We start from the raw sequence: 21,999 nt of genomic DNA on the forward strand, positions 1-21,999 counted from the left end.
AGTAGACCGTTGTATTATATTTAGTGTTCTTAGAAGTCTAACTTGCTAGTTTAGCTTTCGTACAACGTTTCCTTAGGTAAAGATGCCAATAAACCAAGTTAAGTTTGGGAATGCATGAAATGTGAAAAGCTTGTCTGTGGACAGAATTGAGCATTCCAAAAGGATCAAAGTGGACCGTTGTACTCCATTTAGTGTTCTTAGAAGTCTAACATGATAGTTTAGCTTTCGTACATTGTTTCATTGGGTAAAGATGCCAATAGACCAAGTCATGTTTGACATTACACAAAAACTTGAAAAGCTCGTCCGTGGAGAGAGTTGAGCAATTCCAAACATCGAAATGGACCATTATACTCTATTTAGTGTTCTTAGAAATCTTAACTTGCTAGTTTAGCTTTCGTACAACGTTTCGTTAGGTAAAGAGTCCAATAGACCAAGCTGTGTTTGAAAATGCACGAAACGTGAAAAGCTCGTCGATGGATAGAATTGAGCATTCCTAAGGCATCGAAGTGGACCATTATACTCTATTTAGTGTTCTTGGAAGTCTGACCTTGCTAGTTTGGGTTTTCGACAACGTTTCGCTAGGTAAAGAAGCCAATAGACCAAGTTAAGTTCAGAATTGCATGAAACGTGAAAAGCTTGTCCATACATAGAATTGAGCATTCCTAAGGCATCAAAGTGGACCATTGTACTCTATTTAGTATTCTTAGAACTATAACTTGCTAGTTTAGCATTCATACAACTATTCGTTCTATAAGTATGTCAACAGACCAAATTACGTTTGAAAATGCACAAAACGTGAAAAAGCTCGTCTATGGACAAAATTGAGCATTCCTAAACGATGAAAATGGACCTTTGTACTTTATTTGGTGTTCTTAGAAGTCTAACATGCTAGTTTAGCTTTCGTACAACGTTTCGTTAGGTAAAGACGCCAATAGACCAAGTTATGTTTGAAAATGAACAAAATGTCAAAAGCTTATCTATGGATAGAATTGAGAATTCCTAAACCGTCAAAGTGGACCGTTGTATTATATTTAGTGTCTTTAGAAGTCTACCTTGCTAGTTTAGCATTCATACAACTATTCGTTCTGTAAAGATGTCAATAGACCAAATTATGTTTGAAAATGCACACAACGTGAAATGCTTGTCTATGGACAAAACTGAGCATTCCTAAAGGATCAAATTGGACCGTTGTAATCTATTTAGTGTTCTTAATAGTCTAACATGCTAGTTTAGCTTTTGTACAACGTTTCGTTAGGTAAAGATGCCAATAGACAAAGTTATGTTTGAAAATGCACAAAACGTGAAAAGCTCGTCTTTGGACAGAATTGAGCATTCGTAAAGCATCAAAGTGGACCATTGTATTATATTTAGTGTTCCTAGAAATATAACTTGCTAGTTTAGCTTTCGTACAATGTTTTGTTAGGTGAAAATGCCAATCGACCAAGTTATGTTTGAAATTACACAAAAACTTGAAAAGCTCGTCCATGAAGAGAGTTGTGCAATTCCAAACATCAAAATAGACCATTATACTCTATTTAGTGTTCTTAGAAGTCTAACATGCTAGTGTAGCTTTCGTACAACGTTTCGTTAGGTAAATATGCCAATAGACCAAGCCATGTTTGAAAATGCACGAAACGTGAAAAGCTCTTCTAATGACAGAATTGAGCATTCCTAAAGCATCAAAGTGGACCGTTATACTCTATTTAGTGTTCTTAGAAGTCTTAACTTGCTCGTTTATCTTTTGGACATTTTTCGGTAGGTAAAGAAGCCAATAGACCAAGTTCAGTTCAAAATTGCACGAAACGTGATAAACTTGTCTATGTATAGAATTGAGCATTCCTAAGGCATCAAAGTGGACCGTTGTACTCTATTTAGTGTTCTTAGAAGTCTTAACTTTCTAGTTTAGCTTTTGGACACGTTTCGTTAGGTAAACAAGCCAATAGACCAAGTTAAGTTCAAAATTGCACGAAACGTAAAAAACTTGTCCATGCATGGAATTGAGCATTCCTAAAGCATCAAAGTGGACCATTGTACTCTATTTAGTATTCTTAGAAGTCTAACTTGCTAGTTTAGCATTCATACAACTATTCAATCTGTAAAAATGTCAATAGACCAAGTTATGTTTGAAAATGCACAAAACGTGAAAAGCTCTTCTATGGATAGAATTGAGCATTCATAAAGGATCAAAGTGGACCGTTGTACTCTATTTAGTGTTCTTAGAAGTCTAACATGCTATTTTAGCTTTCGTACAATGTTTCGTTAGGTAAAGATGCCAACAAACCAAGTTAAGTTCAAAATTGCACGAAACGTGAAATGCTCGTCTATGGACAGAATTGAGCATTCCTAAAGGATCAAAGTGGACCGTTGTACTCTATTTAGTGTACTTAGAAGTATAACTTGCTAGTTTAGCTTTCGTACAATGTTTCGTTGGGTAAAGATGCCAATAAACCAAGTTATGTTTGAAAATGCACAAAATGTGAAAAGCTCGTCCATGGACAGAATTGAGCATTCCTAAAGCATCAAAGGGGACCATTGTATTGTATTTAGTATTCTTAGAAGTCTAACTTGCTAGTTTGGCTTTCGTACAATGTTTCGTTAGGTAAAGATGCCAATAGACCAAGTTATGTTTGAAAATGCACAAAAACTTGAAAGCTCGTCTATGGAGAGAGTTGACCAATTCCAAACATCAAAATGGACCATTATACTCTGTTTAGTGTTCTTAGAAATCTTAACTTGCTAGTTTAGCTTACGGATAGAATTGAGCATTCCTAAAGCATCAAAGTGAACCGTTATACTCTATTTAGTTTTCTTGAAAGTCTTAACTTGCTAGGTTATCCTTTGGACTTTGTTTCGTTAGGTAAAGAAGCCAATAGACCAAGTCAAGTTCAAAATTGCACAAAACGTGAAAAACTTGTCTATGCATAGAATTCAGCATTCCTAACGCATCAAAGTGGACCGTTATACTCTATTTAGTGTTCTAAGAAGTATTAACTTGCTAGTGTAGCTTTTGGATAATGTTTCATTTGGTAAAGAAGCCAATGGACCAAGTTAAGTTCAAAATTGCACGAAACGTGAAAAACTTGTCTATGCATAGAATTGAGCATTCCTAAGGCATCAAGGTGGACCATTGTACTCTATTGAGCATTCTTGGAAGCCTAACTTTCTAGTTTAGTATTCATACAACTATTCGTTCTGTAAAGATGTCAATAGACCAAGTCACGTTTGAAAATGCAAAGAACGTGAAAATCTCATCTACGGACAAAATTGAGCATTCCTAAAGGATCAAAGTGGACCGTTGTAATCTATTTAGTGTTCTTAAATGTCTAGCTTGCTAGTTTGGCTTTCGTACAACGTTTCGTAGCGTAAAGATTCCAATACACCAAGTTATGTTTGAAAATGCACAAAACATGAAAGCTCATCTATGGATAGAATTGAGCATTCCTGAAGCATCAAAGTGGACCGTTGTATTATATTTAGTGTTCTTAGAAGTCTAACTTGCTAGTTTAGCCTTCGTACAACGTTTCGTTAGGTAAAGATGCCAATAGACCAAGCTGTGTTTGGAAATGCACGAAACGTGAGAAGCTCGTTTGTCGACAGAATTGGGCATTCCTAAAGGATCAAAGTGGACTGTTATACTCTATTTAGTGTTCTCGGAAGTCTTAACTTGCTAGTTTATCTTTCGGACATTGTTTCGTTAGGTAAAGAAGCCAATAGACCAAGTTAAGTTCAAAATTGCATCAAACGTGAAAAACTTGTCTATGCATAGAATTGAGCATTCCTAAGGCATCAGCGTGGACCGTTATACTCTATTTAGTGTTCTTAGAAGTCTTAACTTGCTAGTTTAGTTTTTGGACACGTTTCGTTGGGTAAAGAAGCCAATAGACCAAGTTAAGTTCAAAATTGCACGAAACGTGAAAAACTTGTCTATGCATGGAATTGAGCATTTCTAAAGCATCAAAGTGGACCATTGTACTCTATTTAGTATTCTTAGAAGTCTAACTTGCCAGTTTAGCATTCATACAACTATTCATTCTGTAAATATGTCAATAGACCAAGTTACGTTTGAAAATGCATAAAACGTGAAAAGCTCATCAATGAACGGAATTGAGCATTCCTAAAGGATCAAAGTGGACCATTATACTCAATTTAGTGTTCTTAGAAATCTTAACTTGCTAGTTTAGCTTTCGTACAACGTTTCGTTAGGTAAAGATGCCAATAGACCAAGCTATGTTTGAAAATGCACGAAACGTGAAAAGCTCGTCTCTGGACAGAATTGAGCATCCCTAAAGCATCAAAGGGGACCGTTATACTCCATCTAGTGTTCTTAGAAGTCTTAACTTTCTATTTTAGCTTTTGGACAACGTTTCCTTAGGTAAGGAAACATGACAAACTTGTCTGTGCATAGAATTGAGCATTCCTAAAGGATCAAAGTGGACCGTCGTACTCTATTTAGTGTTCTTAGAAGTCTAACATGGTAGTTTGGATTTCGTACAACGTTTCGTTAGGTAAAGATGCCAATAGACCAAGTTATGTTTGAAATTGCACAAAAATTTCAAAAGCTCGTCCATGGAGAGAGTTGAGCAATTCCAAACATCAAAATGGACCATTATACTCTGTTTAGCGTTCTTAGAAATCTTAACTTGCTAGTTTAGCCTTCGTACAATGTTTCGTTAGGTAAAGATGCCGGTAGACCAAGCTGTGTTTGAAAATGCACAAAACGTGAAAAGCTCGTCGATGGACAGAATTGAGCATTCCTAAACCATCAAAGTGGACTGCTATACTCTATTTAGTGTTCTTGCAGGTCTTAACTTGCTAGTTTATCTTTTGGGCATTGTTTCGTTAGGTAAAGAAGCCAATAGACCAAGTTATGCTTGAAATTACAAAAAACTTAAAAAGCTCGTCTATGGAGAGAGTTGAGCAATTCTAAACATCAAAATGGACCACTATACTCTGTTTAGTGTTCTTAGAAATCTTAACTTGCTAGTTTTGCTTTCGTACAACCTTTCGTTAGGTAAAGATGCCAATACACAAAGCTATGTTTGAAAATGCACGAAACGTGAAAAGCTCGCCTATGGACAGAATTGATCATTCCTAATGCATCAAAGTGAACCGTTATACTCTATTTAGTTTTTTTGGAAGTCTTAACTTGCTAGTTTATCCTTTGGACATTGTTTCATTAGGTAAAAAAGCCAATAGATCAAGTTAAGTTCAGAATTGCATGAAACATGAAAAACTTTTCTATGCATAGAATTGAGCATTCCTAAGGCATCAAAGTGGACCATTATACTCTATTTAGTGTTCTTAGAAGTCTTAACTTGCTTGTTTATCTTTTGGACAACGTTTCGTTAGGTAAAGAAGCCAATAGACCAAGTTATGTTTGAAAATGCACAAAACGGGAAAAGCTCGTCTATGGGCAGAATTGAGCATTCCTCAAGTACCAAGGTAGACCGTTGTATTATAATTTGTGTTCTTAGAAGTCTAACTTGCTAGTTTAGCTTTTGTACATTGTTTCGTTAGGTAAAGATGCCAATAGACCAAGTTAAGTTCAAAATTACACGAAACGTGAAAAACTTGTCTACGCATCAAATTGAGCATTCCAAAAGCATCAAAGTGGACCATTGTACTCGATTTAGTATTCTTAGAAGTTTAACTTGCTAGTTTAGCATTCATACAACTTTTCGTTCTATAAAGAGGTCAATAGACCAAGTTACATTTGGAAATGCACAAAACGTAAAAAACTCGTCTATGGACAGAATTGAGCGTTCCTAAACGATCAAAGTGGACTGTTGTACTTTATTTAGTGTTCTTAGAAGTTTAACTTGCTAGTTTAGATTTCGTACAACGTTTCATTGGGTAAAGATTTCAGTAGACCAAGTTATGTTTGAAAATGCACAAAACATGAAAAGCTCATCTATGGACAGAATTGAGCATTCCTAAAGGATCAAAGTGGACCGTTGCATTATATTTAGTGTTCATAGAGGTCTAACTTGCTAGTTTAGCTTTCGTACAATGTTTCGTTAGGTAAAGATGCCAATAGACCAAGTTATGTTTGAAATTGCTCGAAAACTTCAAAAGCTCGTCCATGGAGAGAGTTGAGCAATTCCAAACATCAAAATGGACCATTATACTCTGTTTAGTGTCCTTAGAAATCTTATCTTTCTAGTTTAGCTTTCGTACAACGTTTCGTTAGGTAAAGATGCCACTAGACCAAGCTATGTTTGAAAATGCACGAAACGTGAAAAGCTCGTCTATGGACAGATTTGAGCATTCCTAAAGCATCAAAGTGGACTGTTATACTCTATTTAGTGTTCTTGGAAGTCTTAACTTGCTAGTTTATCTTTTGGACATTGTTTCGTTACGTAAATAAGCCAATAGACCAAGTTAAGTTCAAAATTGCGCGAAACGTGAAAAATTTGTCTATGCATCGAATTGAGCATTCCTAAAGCATCAAAGTGGACCATTATACTCTATTTAGTATTCTTAGATGTCCAACTTGCTAGTTTAGCATGCATACAACTATTCGTTCTGTAAAGATGTCAATAGACCAAATTACGTTTGAAAATGCACGAAACGTAAAAAACTCGTCTATGGACAGAATTGAGCGTTCCTAAACGATCAAAGTGGACCGTTGTACTTTATTTAGTGTTCTTAGAAGTTTAACTTGCTAGTTTAGATTTCGTACAACGTTTCGTTGGGTAAAGATTTCAGTAGACCAAGTTATGTTTGAAAATGCACAAAACGTGAAAAGCTCATCTATGGACAGAATTGAGCATTCCTAAAGGATCAAAGTGGACCGTTGCATTATATTTAGTGTTCTTAGAAGTCTAACTTGCTAGTTTAGCTTTTGTACAATGTTTCGTTAGGTAAAGATGCCAATGGACCAAGTTATGTTTGAAATTGCTCAAAAATTTCAAAAGCTCATCCATGGACAGAGTTGAGCAATTCCAAACATCAAAATGGACCATTATACTCTGTTTAATGTTCTTAGAAATCTTAACTTTCTAGTTTAGCTTTCGTACAACGTTTCGTTAGGCAAAGATGCTAGTAGACCAAGCTGTGTTTGAAAATGCACGAAACGTGAAAAGCTCGTCTATGGGCAGAATTGAGCATTTCTAAAGCATCAAAGTGGACTGTTATACTCTATTTAGTGTTCTTGGAAGTCTTAACTTGCAAGTTTATCTTTTGGACATTGTTTCGTTAGGAATAGAAGCCAATAGACCAAGTTAAGCTCAAAATTGCACGAAACGTGAAAAACTTGTCTATGCATCGAATTGAGCATTCCTAAAGCATCAAAGTGGACCATAATACTCTATTTAGTATTCTTAGAAGTTCAACTTGCTAGTTTAGCATGCATACAACTATTCGTTCTGTAAAGATGTCAATAGACCAAGTTATGTTTGAAAATGCACGAAACGTGAAAAACTCGTCTATGGACAGAATTGAGCTTTTCTAAAGGATCAAAGTGGACCGTTGTACTCTATTTAGTGTTCTTAGAAGTTTAACGTGCTAGTTAACTTTCGTAGAACGTTTCGTTGCGTAAAGATTCCAATAGACCAAGTTATGTTTGAAAATGCACAAAACGGGAAAAGCTCGTCTATGGACAGAATTGAGCATTCCTCAAGCATCAAGGTAGACCGTTGTATTATATTTTGTGTTCTTAGAAGTCTAACTTGCTAGTTTAGCTTTCATGCAATGTTTCGTTAGGCAAAGATGCCAATAGACCGAGTTTAGTTCAAAATTGGACGAAACATGAAAAACTTGCCTATGCATCGAATTGAGCATTCCTAAAGCATCAAAGTGGACCATTGTACTCTATTTAGTATTCTTAGAAGTCTGACTTGCTAGTTTAGCATTCATACAACTATTCGTTCTGTAAAGATGTCAATAGACCAAGTTACGTTTGAAAATGCACAAAACGTGAAAATCTCGTCAACAGATAGAATTGAGCGTTCCTAAAGGATCAAAGTGGACCGTTGTACTTTATTTAGTGTTCTTAGAAGTTTAACTTGCTAGTTTAGATTTCGTACAACGTTTCGTTGGGTAAAGATTTCAGTAGACCAAGTTATGTTTGAAAATGCACAAAACGTGAAAAGCTCATCTATGGATAGAATTGAGCATTCCTAGAGGATCAAAGCGGACCGTTGCATTATATTTAGTGTTCTTAGAAGTCTAACTTGCTAGTTTAGCTTTTGTACAATGTTTCGTTATGCAAAGATGCCAATAGACCGAGTTTAGTTCAAAATTGGACGAAACGTGAAAAACTTGCCTATGCATCGAATTGAGCATTCCAAAAGCATCAAAGTGGACCATTGTACTCGATTTAGTATTCTTAGAAGTCTAACTTGCTAGTTTAGCATTCATACAACTTTTCGTTCTATAAAGAGGTCAATAGACCAAGTTACATTTGGAAATGCACAAAACGTAAAAAACTCGTCTTTGGACAGAATTGAGCGTTCATAAACGATCAAAGTGGACAGTTGTACTTTATTTAGTGTTCTTAGAAGTTTAACTTGCTAGTTTAGATTTCGTACAACGTTTCGTTGGGTAAAGATTTCAGTAGACCAAGTTATGTTTGAAAATGCACAAAACGTGAAAAGCTCATCTATGGACAGAATTGAGCATTCCTAAAGGATCAAAGTGGACCGTTGCATTATATTTAGTGTTCATAGAGGTCTAACTTGCTAGTTTAGCTTTCGTACAATGTTTCGTTAGGTAAAGATGCCAATAGACCAAGTTATGTTTGAAATTGCTCGAAAACTTCAAAAGCTCGTCCATGGAGAGAGTTGAGCAATTCCAAACATCAAAATGGACCATTATACTCTGTTTAGTGTCCTTAGAAATCTTAACTTTCTTGTTTAGCTTTCGTACAACGTTTCGTTAGGTAAAGATGCCACTAGACCAAGCTATGTTTGAAAATGCACGAAACGTGAAAAGCTCGTCTATGGACAGATTTGAGCATTCCTAAAGCATCAAAGTGGACTGTTATACTCTATTTAGTGTTCTTGGAAGTCTTAACTTGCTAGTTTATATTTTGGACATTGTTTCGTTACGTAAAGAAGCCAATAGACCAAGTTAAGTTCAAAATTGCGTGAAACGTGAAAAACTTGTCTATGCATAGAATTGAGCATTCCTAAAGCATCAAAGTGGACCATTATACTCTATTTAGTATTCTTAGATGTCCAACTTGCTAGTTTAGCATGCATACAACTATTCGTTCTGTAAAGATGTCAATAGACCAAATTACGTTTGAAAATGCACGAAACGTAAAAAACTCGTCTATGGACAGAATTGAGCGTTCCTAAACGATCAAAGTGGACCGTTGTACTTTATTTAGTGTTCTTAGAAGTTTAACTTGCTAGTTTAGATTTCGTACAACGTTTCGTTGGGTAAATATTTCAGTAGACCAAGTTATGTTTGAAAATGCACAAAACGTGAAAAGCTCATCTATGGACAGAATTGAGCATTCTTAAAGGATCAAAGCGGACCGTTGCATTATATTTAGTGTTCTTAGAAGTCTAACTTGCTAGTTTAGCTTTTGTACAATGTTTCGTTAGGTAAAGATGCCAATGGACCAAGTTATGTTTGAAATTGCTCAAAAATTTCAAAAGCTCATCCATGGACAGAGTTGAGCAATTCCAAACATCAAAATGGACCATTATACTCTGTTTAGCGTTCTTAGAAATCTTAACTTTCTAGTTTAGCTTTCGTACAACGTTTCGTTAGGCAAAGATGCTAGTAGACCAAGCTGTGTTTGAAAATGCACGAAACGTGAAATGCTCATCTATGGGTAGAATTGAGCATTCCTAAAGCATCAAAGTGGATTGTTATACTCTATTAAGTGTTCTTGGAAATCTTAACTTCCTACTTTATCTTTTGGACATTGTTTCGTTAGGTAAAGAAGCCAATAGACCAAGTTAAGTTCAAAATTGCACGAAACGGGAAAAACTTGTCTATGCATCGAATTGAGCATTCCTAAAGCATCAAAGTGGACCATTATACTCTATTTAGTACTCTTAGAAGTTCAACTTGCTAGTTTAGCATGCATACAACTATTCGTTCTGTAAAGATGTCAATAGACCAAGTTATGTTTGAAAATGCACGAAACGTGAAAAACTCGTATATGGACAGAATTGAGCTTTCCTAAAGGATCAAAGTAGACCGTTGTACTCTATTTAGTGTTCTTAGAAGTTTAACGTGCTAGTTAACTTTCGTAGAACGTTTCGTTGCGTAAAGATTTCAATAGACCAAGTTATGTTTAAAAATGCACAAAACGGGAAAAGCTCGTCTATGGACAGAATTGAGCATTCCTCAAGCATCAAGGTAGACCGTTGTATTATATTTTGTGTTCTTAGAAGTCTAACTTGCTAGTTTAGCTTTCATACAATGTTTCGTTAGGCAAAGATGCCAATAGACCGAGTTTAGTTCAAAATTGGACGAAACGTGAAAAACTTGCCTATGCAACGAATTGAGCATTCCTAAAGCATCAAAGTGGACCATTGTACTCTATTTAGTATTCTTAGAAGTCTGACTTGCTAGTTTAGCATTCATACAACTATTCGTTCTGTAAAGATGTCAATAGACCAAGTTACGTTTGAAAATGCACAAAACGTGAAAATCTCGTCAACGGACAGAATTGAGCGTTCCTAAAGGATCAAAGTGGACCGTTGTACTTTATTTAGTGTTCTTAGAAGTTTAACTTGCTAGTTTAGATTTCGTACAACGTTTCGTTGGGTAAAGATTTCAGTAGACCAAGTTATGTTTGAAAATGCACAAAACGTGAAAAGCTCATCTATGGATAGAATTGAGCATTCCTAAAGGATCAAAGCGGACCGTTGCATTATATTTAGTGTTCTTAGAAGTCTAACTTGCTAGTTTAGCTTTTGTACAATGTTTCGTTAGGTAAAGATGCCAATAGACCAAGTTATGTTTGAAATTGCTCAAAAATTTCAAAAGCTCATCCATGGACAGAGTTGAGCAATTCCATACATCAAAATGGACCATTATACTCTGTTTAATGTTCTTAGAAATCTTAACTTTCTAGTTTAGCTTTCGTACAACGTTTCGTTAGGCAAAGATGCTAGTAGACCAAGCTGTGTTTGAAAATGCACGAAACGTGAAAAGCTCGTCTATGGGCAGAATTGAGCATTTCTAAAGCATCAAAGTGGACTGTTATACTCTATTTAGTGTTCTTGGAAGTCTTAACTTGCTAGTTTATCTTTTGGACATTGTTTCGTTAGGAAAAGAAGCCAATAGACCAACTTAAGTTCAAAATTGCACGAAACGTGAAAAACTTGTCTATGCATCGAATTGAGCATTCCTAAAGCATCAAAGTGGACCATAATACTCTATTTAGTATTCTTAGAAGTTCAACTTGGTAGTTTAGCATGCATACAACTATTCGTTCTGTAAAGATGTCAATAGACCAAGTTATGTTTGAAAATGCACGAAACGTGAAAAACTCGTCTATGGACAGAATTGAGCTTTTCTAAAGGATCAAAGTGGACCATTGTACTCTATTTAGTGTTCTTAGAAGTTTAACGTGCTAGTTAACTTTCGTAGAACGTTTCGTTGCGTAAAGATTCCAATAGACCAAGTTATGTTTGAAAATGCACAAAACGGGAAAAGCTCCTCTATGGACAGAATTGAGCATTCCTCAAGCATCAAGGTAGACCGTTGTATTATATTTTGTGTTCTTAGAAGTCTAACTTGCTAGTTTAGCTTTCATGCAATGTTTCGTTAGGCAAAGATGCCAATAGACCGAGTTTAGTTCAAAATTGGACGAAACATGAAAAACTTGCCTATGCATCGAATTGAGCATTTCTAAAGCATCAAAGTGGACCATTGTACTCTATTTAGTATTCTTAGAAGTCTGACTTGCTAGTTTAGCATTCATACAACTATTCGTTCTGTAAAGATGTCAATAGACCAAGTTACGTTTGAAAATGCACAAAACGTGAAAATCTCGTCAACAGATAGAATTGAGCGTTCCTAAAGGATCAAAGTGGACCGTTGTACTTTATTTAGTGTTCTTAGAAGTTTAACTTGCTAGTTTAGATTTCGTACAACGTTTCGTTGGGTAAAGATTTCAGTAGACCAAGTTATGTTTGAAAATGCACAAAACGTGAAAAGCTCATCTATGGATAGAATTGAGCATTCCTAAAGGATCAAAGCGGACCGTTGCATTATATTTAGTGTTCTTAGAAGTCTAACTTGCTAGTTTAGCTTTTGTACAATGTTTCGTTATGCAAAGATGCCAATAGACCGAGTTTAGTTCAAAATTGGACGAAACGTGAAAAACTTGCCTATGCATCGAATTGAGCATTCCAAAAGCATCAAAGTGGACCATTGTACTCGATTTAGTATTCTTAGAAGTCTAACTTGCTAGTTTAGCATTCATACAACTTTTCGTTCTATAAAGAGGTCAATAGACCAAGTTACATTTGGAAATGCACAAAACGTAAAAAACTCGTCTATAGACAGAATTGAGCGTTCCTAAACGATCAAAGTGGACAGTTGTACTTTATTTAGTGTTCTTAGAAGTTTAACTTGCTAGTTTAGATTTCGTACAACGTTTCGTTGGGTAAAGATTTCAGTAGACCAAGTTATGTTTGAAAATGCACAAAACGTGAAAAGCTCATCTATGGACAGAATTGAGCATTCCTAAAGGATCAAAGTGGACCGTTGCATTATATTTAGTGTTCATAGAGGTCTAACTAGCTAGTTTAGCTTTCGTACAATGTTTCGTTAGGTAAAGATGCCAATAGACCAAGTTATGTTTGAAATTGCTCGAAAACTTCAAAAGCTCGTCCATGGAGAGAGTTGAGCAATTCCAAACATCAAAATGGACCATTATACTCTGTTTAGTGTCCTTAGAAATCTTAACTTTCTTGTTTAGCTTTCGTACAACGTTTCGTTAGGTAAAGATGCCACTAGACCAAGCTATGTTTGAAAATGCACGAAACGTGAAAAGCTCGTCTATGGACAGATTTGAGCATTCCTAAAGCATCAAAGTGGACTGTTATACTCTATTTAGTGTTCTTGGAAGTCTTAACTTGCTAGTTTATCTTTTGGACATTGTTTCGTTACGTAAAGAAGCCAATAGACCAAGTTAAGTTCAAAATTGCGTGAAACGTGAAAAACTTGTCTATGCATCGAATTGAGCATTCCTAAAGCATCAAAGTGGACCATTATACTCTATTTAGTATTCTTAGATGTCCAACTTGCTAGTTTAGCATGCATACAACTATTCGTTCTGTAAAGATGTCAATAGACCAAATTACGTTTGAAAATGCACGAAACGTAAAAAACTCGTCTATGGACAGAATTGAGCGTTCCTAAACGATCAAAGTGGACCGTTGTACTTTATTTAGTGTTCTTAGAAGTTTAACTTGCTAGTTTAGATTTCGTACAACGTTTCGTTGGGTAAATATTTCAGTAGACCAAGTTATGTTTGAACATGCACAAAACGTGAAAAGCTCATCTATGGACAGAATTGAGCATTCTTAAAGGATCAAAGCGGACCGTTGCATTATATTTAGTGTTCTTAGAAGTCTAACTTGCTAGTTTAGCTTTTGTACAATGTTTCGTTAGGTAAAGATGCCAATGGACCATTATACTCTGTTTAATGTTCTTAGAAATCTTAACTTTCTAGTTTAGCTTTCGTACAACGTTTCGTTAGGCAAAGATGCTAGTAGACCAAGCTGTGTTTAAAAATGCACGAAACGTGAAAAGCTCGTCTATGGGCAGAATTGAGCATTTCTAAAGCATCAAAGTGGACTGTTATACTCTATTTAGTGTTCTTGGAAGTCTTAACTTGCTAGTTTATCTTTTGGACATTGTTTCGTTAGGAAAATAAGCCAATAGACCAAGTTAAGTTCAAAATTGCACGGAACGTGAAAAACTTGTCTATGCATCGAATTGAGCATTCCTAAAGCATCAAAGTGGACCATAATACTCTATTTAGTATTCTTAGAAGTTCAACTTGCTAGTTTAGCATGCATACAACTATTCGTTCTGTAAAGATGTCAATAGACCAAGTTATGTTTGAAAATGCACGAAACGTGAAAAACTCGTCTATGGACAGAATTGAGCTTTTCTAAAGGATCAAAGTGGACCATTGTACTCTATTTAGTGTTCTTAGAAGTTTAACGTGCTAGTTAACTTTCGTAGAACGTTTCGTTGCGTAAAGATTCCAATAGACCAAGTTATGTTTGAAAATGCACAAAACGGGAAAAGCTCGTCTATGGACAGAATTGAGCATTCCTCAAGCATCAAGGTAGACCGTTGTATTATATTTTGTGTTCTTAGAAGTCTAACTTGCTAGTTTAGCTTTCATGCAATGTTTCGTTAGGCAAAGATGCCAATAGACCGAGTTTAGTTCAAAATTGGACGAAACATGAAAAACTTGCCTATGCATCGAATTGAGCATTTCTAAAGCATCAAAGTGGACCATTGTACTCTATTTAGTATTCTTAGAAGTCTGACTTGCTAGTTTAGCATTCATACAACTATTCGTTCTGTAAAGATGTCAATAGACCAAGTTACGTTTGAAAATGCACAAAACGTGAAAATCTCGTCAACAGATAGAATTGAGCGTTCCTAAAGGATCAAAGTGGACCGTTGTACTTTATTTAGTGTTCTTAGAAGTTTAACTTGCTAGTTTAGATTTCGTACAACGTTTCGTTGGGTAAAGATTTCAGTAGACCAAGTTATGTTTGAAAATGCACAAAACGTGAAAAGCTCATCTATGGATAGAATTGAGCATTCCTAAAGGATCAAAGCGGACCGTTGCATTATATTTAGTGTTCTTAGAAGTCTAACTTGCTAGTTTAGCTTTTGTACAATGTTTCGTTAGGCAAAGATGCCAATAGACCGAGTTTAGTTCAAAATTGGACGAAACGTGAAAAACTTGCCTATGCATCGAATTGAGCATTCCAAAAGCATCAAAGTGGACCATTGTACTCGATTTAGTATTCTTTGAAGTCTAACTTGCTAGTTTAGCATTCATACAACTTATCGTTCTATAAAGAGGTCAATAGACCAAGTTACATTTGGAAATGCACAAAACGTAAAAAACTCGTCTATGGACAGAATTGAGCGTTCCTAAACGATCAAAGTGGATTGTTGTACTTTATTTAGTGTTCTTAGAAGTTTAACTTGCTAGTTTAGATTTCGTACAACGTTTCATTGGGTAAAGATTCCAGTAGACCAAGTTATGTTTGAAAATGTACAAAACGTGAAAAGCGTATCTATGGACAGAATTGACCATTCCTAAAGGATCAAAGTGGACTGTTGCATTATATTTAGTGTTCTTAGAAGTCTAACTTGCTAGTTTAGCTTTCGTACAATGTTTCGTTAGGTAAAGATGCCAATAGACCAAGTTATGTTTGAAATTGCTCTAAAACTTCAAAAGCTCGTCCATGGAGAGAGTTGAGCAATTCCAAACATCAAAATGGACCATTATACTCTGTTTAGTGTCCTTAGAAATCTTAACTTTCTTGTTTAGCTTTCGTACAACGTTTCGTTAGGTAAAGATGCCACTAGACCAAGCTATGTTTGAAAATGCACGAAACGTGAAAAGCTCGTCTATGGACAGATTTGAGCATTCCTAAAGCATCAAAGTGGACTGTTATACTCTATTTAGTGTTCTTGGAAGTCTTAACTTGCTAGTTTATCTTTTGGACATTGTTTCGTTACGTAAAGAAGCCAATAGACCAAGTTAAGTTCAAAATTGCGCGAAACGTGAAAAACTTGTCTATGCATCGAATTGAGCAATCCTAAAGCATCAAAGTGGACCATTATATTCTATTTAGTATTCTTAGATGTCCAACTTGCTAGTTTAGCATGCATACAACTATTCGTTCTATAAAGATGTCAATAGACCAAATGACGTTTGAAAATGCACGAAACATAAAAAACTCGTCTATGGACAGAATTGAGCGTTCCTAAACGATCAAAGTGGACCGTTGTACTTTATTTAGTGTTCTTAGAAGTTTAACTTGCTAGTTTAGATTTCGTACAACGTTTCGTTGGGTAAAGATTTCAGTAGACCAAGTTATGTTTGAAAATGCGCAAAACGTGAAAAGCTCATCCATGGACAGAATTGAGCATTCCTAAAGGATCAAAGCGGACCGTTGCATTATATTTAGTGTTCTTAGAAGTCTAACTTGCTAGTTTAGCTTTTGTACAATGTTTCGTTAGGTAAAGATGCCAATGGACCAAGTTATGTTTGAAATTGCTCAAAAATTTCAAAAGCTCATCCATGGACAGAGTTGAGCAATTCCAAACATCAAAATGGACCATTATACTCTGTTTAGCGTTCTTAGAAATCTTAACTTTCTAGTTTAGCTTTCGTACAACGTTTCGTTAGGCAAAGATGCTAGTAGACCAAGCTGTGTTTGAAAATGCACGAAACGTGAAATGCTCATCTATGGGTAGAATTGAGCATTCCTAAAGCATCAAAGTGGATTGTTATACTCTATTAAGTGTTCTTGGAAATCTTAACTTCCTACTTTATCTTTTGGACATTGTTTCGTTAGGTAAAGAAGCCAATAGACCAAGTTAAGTTCAAAATTGCACGAAACGGGAAAAACTTGTCTATGCATCGAATTGAGCATTCCTAAAGCATCAAAGTGGACCATTATACTCTATTTAGTACTCTTAGAAGTTCAACTTGCTAGTTTAGCATGCATACAACTATTCGTTCTGTAAAGATGTCAATAGACCAAGTTATGTTTGAAAATGCACGAAACGTGAAAAACTCGTATATGGACAGAATTGAGCTTTCCTAAAGGATCAAAGTGGACCGTTGTACTCTATTTAGTGTTCTTAGAAGTTTAACGTGCTAGTTAACTTTCGTAGAACGTTTCGTTGCGTAAAGATTCCAATAGACCAAGTTATGTTTAAAAATGCACAAAACGGGAAAAGCTCGTCTATGGACAGAATTGAGCATTCCTCAAGCATCAAGGTAGACCGTTGTATTATATTTTGTGTTCTTAGAAGTCTAACTTGCTAGTTTAGCTTTCATACAATGTTTCGTTAGGCAAAGATGCCAATAGACCGAGTTTAGTTCAAAATTGGACGAAACGTGAAAAACTTGCCTATGCATCGAATTGAGCAATCCTAAAGCATCAAAGTGGACCATTGTACTATATTTAGTATTCTTAGAAGTCTGACTTGCTAGTTTAGCATTCATACAACTATTCGTTCTGTAAAGATGTCAATAGACCAAGTTACGTTTGAAAATGCACAAAACGTGAAAATCTCGTCAACGGACAGAATTGAGCGTTCCTAAAGGATCAAAGTGGACCGTTGTACTTTATTTAGTGTTCTTAGAAGTTTAACTTGCTAGTTTAGATTTCGTACAACGTTTCGTTGGGTAAAGATTTCAGTAGACCAAGTTATGTTTGAAAATGCACAAAACGTGAAAAGCTCAACTATGGATAGAATTGAGCATTCCTAAAGGATCAAAGCGGACCGTTGCATTATATTTAGTGTTCTTAGAAGTCCAACTTGCTAGTTTAGCTTTTGTACAATGTTTCGTTAGGTAAAGATGCCAATAGACCAAGTTATGTTTGAAATTGCTCAAAAATTTCAAAAGCTCATCCATGGACAGAGTTGAGCAATTCCATACATCAAAATGGACCATTATACTCTGTTTAATGTTCTTAGAAATCTTAACTTTCTAGTTTAGCTTTCGTACAACGTTTCGTTAGGCAAAGATGCTAGTAGACCAAGCTGTGTTTGAAAATGCACGAAACGTGAAAAGCTCGTCTATGGACAGAATTGAGCATTCCTAAAGCATCAAAGTGGACTGTTATACTCTAATTAGTGTTCTTGGAAGTCTTAACTTGCTAGTTTAGCTTTCATACAATGTTTCGTTAGGCAAAGATGCCAATAGACCGAGTTTAGTTCAAAATTGGACGAAACGTGAAAAACTTGCCTATGCATCGAATTGAGCATTCCTAAAGCATCAAAGTGGACCATTGTACTCTATTTAGTATTCTTAGAAGTCTGACTTGCTAGTTTAGCATTCATACAACTATTCGTTCTGTAAAGATGTCAATAGACCAAGTTACGTTTGAAAATACACAAAACGTGAAAATCTCGTCAACGGACAGAATTGAGCGTTCCTAAAGGATCAAAGTGGACCGTTGTACTTTATTTAGTGTTCTTAGAAGTTTAACTTGCTAGTTTAGATTTCGTACAACGTTTCGTTGGGTAAAGATTTCAGTAGACCAAGCTGTGTTTGAAAATGCACAAAACGTGAAAAGTTCATCTATGGATAGAATTGAGCATTCCTAAAGGATCAAAGCGGACCGTTGCATTATATTTAGTGTTCTTAGAATTCTAACTTGCTAGTTTAGCTTTTGTACAATGTTTCGTTAGGTAAAGATGCCAATAGACCAAGTTATGTTTGAAATTGCTCAAAAATTTCAAAAGCTCATCCATGGACAGAGTTGAGCAATTCCATACATCAAAATGGACCATTATACTCTGTTTAATGTTCTTAGAAATCTTAACTTTCTAGTTTAGCTTTCGTACAACGTTTCGTTAGGCAAAGATGCTAGTAGACCAAGCTGTGTTTGAAAATGCACGAAACGTGAAAAGCTCGTCTATGGGCAGAATTGAGCATTCCTAAAGCATCAAAGTGGACTGTTATACTCTATTTAGTGTTCTTGGAAGTCTTAACTTGCTAGTTTATCTTTTGGACATTGTTTCGTTACGTAAAGAAGCCAATAGACCAAGTTAAGTTCAAAATTGCGCGAAACGTGAAAAACTTGTCTATGCATCGAATTGAGCATTCCTAAAGCATCAAAGTGGACCATTATACTCTATTTAGTATTCTTAGATGTCCAACTTGCTAGTTTAGCATGCATACAACTATTCGTTCTATAAAGATGTCAATAGACCAAATTACGTTTGAAAATGCACGAAACGTAAAAAACTCGTCTATGGACAGAATTGAGCGTTCCTAAACGATCAAAGTGGACCGTTGTACTTTATTTAGTGTTCTTAGAAGTTTAACTTGCTAGTTTAGATTTCGTACAACGTTTCGTTGGGTAAAGATTTCAGTAGACCAAGTTATGTTTGAAAATGCGCAAAACGTGAAAAGCTCATCTATGGACAGAATTGAGCATTCCTAAAGGATCAAAGCGGACCGTTGCATTATATTTAGTGTTCTTAGAAGTCTAACTTGCTAGTTTAGCTTTTGTACAATGTTTCGTTAGGTAAAGATGCCAATGGACCAAGTTATGTTTGAAATTGCTCAAAAATTTCAAAAGCTCATCCATGGACAGAGTTGAGCAATTCCAAACATCAAAATGGACCATTATACTCTGTTTAGCGTTCTTAGAAATCTTAACTTTCTAGTTTAGCTTTCGTACAACGTTTCGTTAGGCAAAGATGCTAGTAGACCAAGCTGTGTTTGAAAATGCACGAAACGTGAAATGCTCATCTATGGGTAGAATTGAGCATTCCTAAAGCATCAAAGTGGACTGTTATACTCTATTTAGTGTTCTTGGAAGTCTTAACTTGCTAGTTTTTCTTTTGGACATTGTTTCGTTAGGTAAAGAAGCCAATAGACCAAGTTAAGTTCAAAATTGCACGAAACGTGAAAAACTTGTCTATGCATCGAATTGAGCATTCCTAAAGCATCAAAGTGGACCATTATACTCTATTTAGTATTCTTAGAAGTTCAACTTGCTAGTTTAGCATGCATACAACTATTCGTTCTGTAAAGATGTCAATAGACCAAGTTATGTTTTAAAATGCACGAAACGTCAAAAACTCGTCTATGGACAGAATTGAGCTTTCCTAAAGGATCAAAGTGGACCGTTGTACTCTATTTAGTGTTCTTAGAAGTTTAACGTGCTAGTTAACTTTCGTAGAACGTTTCGTTGCGCAAAGATTCCAATAGACCAAGTTATGTTTGAAAATGCACAAAACGGGAAAAGCTCGTCTATGGACAGAATTGAGCATTCCTCAAGCATCAAGGTAGACCGTTGTATTATATTTTGTGTTCTTAGAAGTCTAACTTGCTAGTTTAGCTTTCATGCAATGTTTCGTTAGGCAAAGATGCCAATAGACCGAGTTTAGTTCAAAATTGGACGAAACGTGAAAAACTTGCCTATGCATCGAATTGAGCATTCCTAAAGCATCAAAGTGGACCATTGTACTCTATTTAGTATTCTTAGAAGTCTGACTTGCTAGTTTAGCATTCATACAACTATTCGTTCTGTAAAGATGTCAATAGACCAAGTTACGTTTGAAAATGCACAAAACGTGAAAATCTCGTCAACGGACAGAATTGAGCGTTCCTAAAGGATCAAAGTGGACCGTTGTACTTTATTTAGTGTTCTTAGAAGTTTAACTTGCTAGTTTAGATTTCGTACAACGTTTCGTTGGGTAAAGATTTCAGTAGACCAAGTTATGTTTGAAAATGCACAAAACGTGAAAAGCTCATCTATGGATAGAATTGAGCATTCCTAAAGGATCAAAGCGGACCGTTGCATTATATTTAGTGTTCTTAGAAGTCTAACTTGCTAGTTTAGCTTTTGTACAATGTTTCGTTAGGTAAAGATGCCAATAGACCAAGTTATGTTTGAAATTGCTCAAAAATTTCAAAAGCTCATCCATGGACAGAGTTGAGCAATTCCATACATCAAAATGGACCATTATACTCTGTTTAATGTTCTTAGAAATCTTAACTTTCTAGTTTAGCTTTCATACAACGTTTCGTTAGGCAAAGATGCTAGTAGACCAAGCTGTGTTTGAAAATGCACGAAACGTGAAAAGCTCGTCTATGGGCAGAATTGAGTATTCCTAAAGCATCAAAGTGGACTGTTATACTCTATTTAGTGTTCTTGGAAGTCTTAACTTGCTAGTTTATCTTTTGGACATTGTTTCGTTAGGTAAAGAAGCCAATAGACCAAGTTAAGTTCAAAATTGCACGAAACGTGAAAAACTTGTCTATGCATCGAATTGAGCATTCCTAAAGCATCAAAGTGGACCATTATACTCTATTTAGTATTCTTAGAAGTTCAACTTGCTAGTTTAGCATGCATACAACTATTCGTTCTATAAAGATGTCAATAGACCAAGTTATGTTTGAAAATGCACAAAACGTGAAAAACTCGTCTATGGACAGAATTTAGCTTTCCTAAAGGATCAAAGTGGACCGTTGTACTCTATTTAGTGTTCTTAGAAGTTTAACATGCTAGTTAACTTTCGTAGAACGTTTCGTTGCGTAAAGATTCCAATAGACCAAGTTATGTTTGAAAATGCACAAAACGGGAAAAGCTCGTCTATGGACAGAATTGAGCATTCCTCAAGCATCAAGGCAGGCCGTTGTATTATATTTTGTGTTCTTGGAAGTCTAACTTGCTAGTTTAGCTTTCATACAATGTTTCGTGAGGCAAAGATGCCAATAGACCGAGTTTAGTTCAAAATTGGACGAAACGTGAAAAACTTGCCTATGCATCGAATTGAGCATTCCTAAAGCATCAAAGTGGACCATTGTACTCTATTTAGTATTCTTAGAAGTCTGACTTGCTAGTTTAGCATTCATACAACTATTCGTTCTGTAAAGATGTCAATAGACCAAGTTACGTTTGAAAATGCACGAAACGTGAAAATCTCATCAACGGACAGAATTGAGCGTTCCTAAAGGATCAAAGTGGACCGTTGTACTTTATTTAGTGTTCTTAGAAGTTTAACTTGCTAGTTTAGATTTCGTACAACGTTTCGTTGGGTAAAGATTTCAGTAGACCAAGTTATGTTTGAAAATGCACAAAACGTGAAAAGCTCATCTATGAATAGAATTGAGCATTCCTAAAGGATCAAAGCGGACCGTTGCATTATATTTAGTGTTCTTAGATGTCTAACTTGCTAGTTTAGCTTTTGTACAATGTTTCGTTAGGTAAAGATGCCAATGGACCAAGTTATGTTTGAAATTGCTCAAAAATTTCAAAAGCTCATCCATGGACGGAGTTGAGCAAT

The sequence above is a fragment of the Tripterygium wilfordii genome, chromosome 12, assembly GCF_013401445.1.
Source record: "Tripterygium wilfordii isolate XIE 37 chromosome 12, ASM1340144v1, whole genome shotgun sequence".
In the NCBI taxonomy this organism is placed as follows: Eukaryota; Viridiplantae; Streptophyta; class Magnoliopsida; order Celastrales; family Celastraceae; genus Tripterygium; species Tripterygium wilfordii.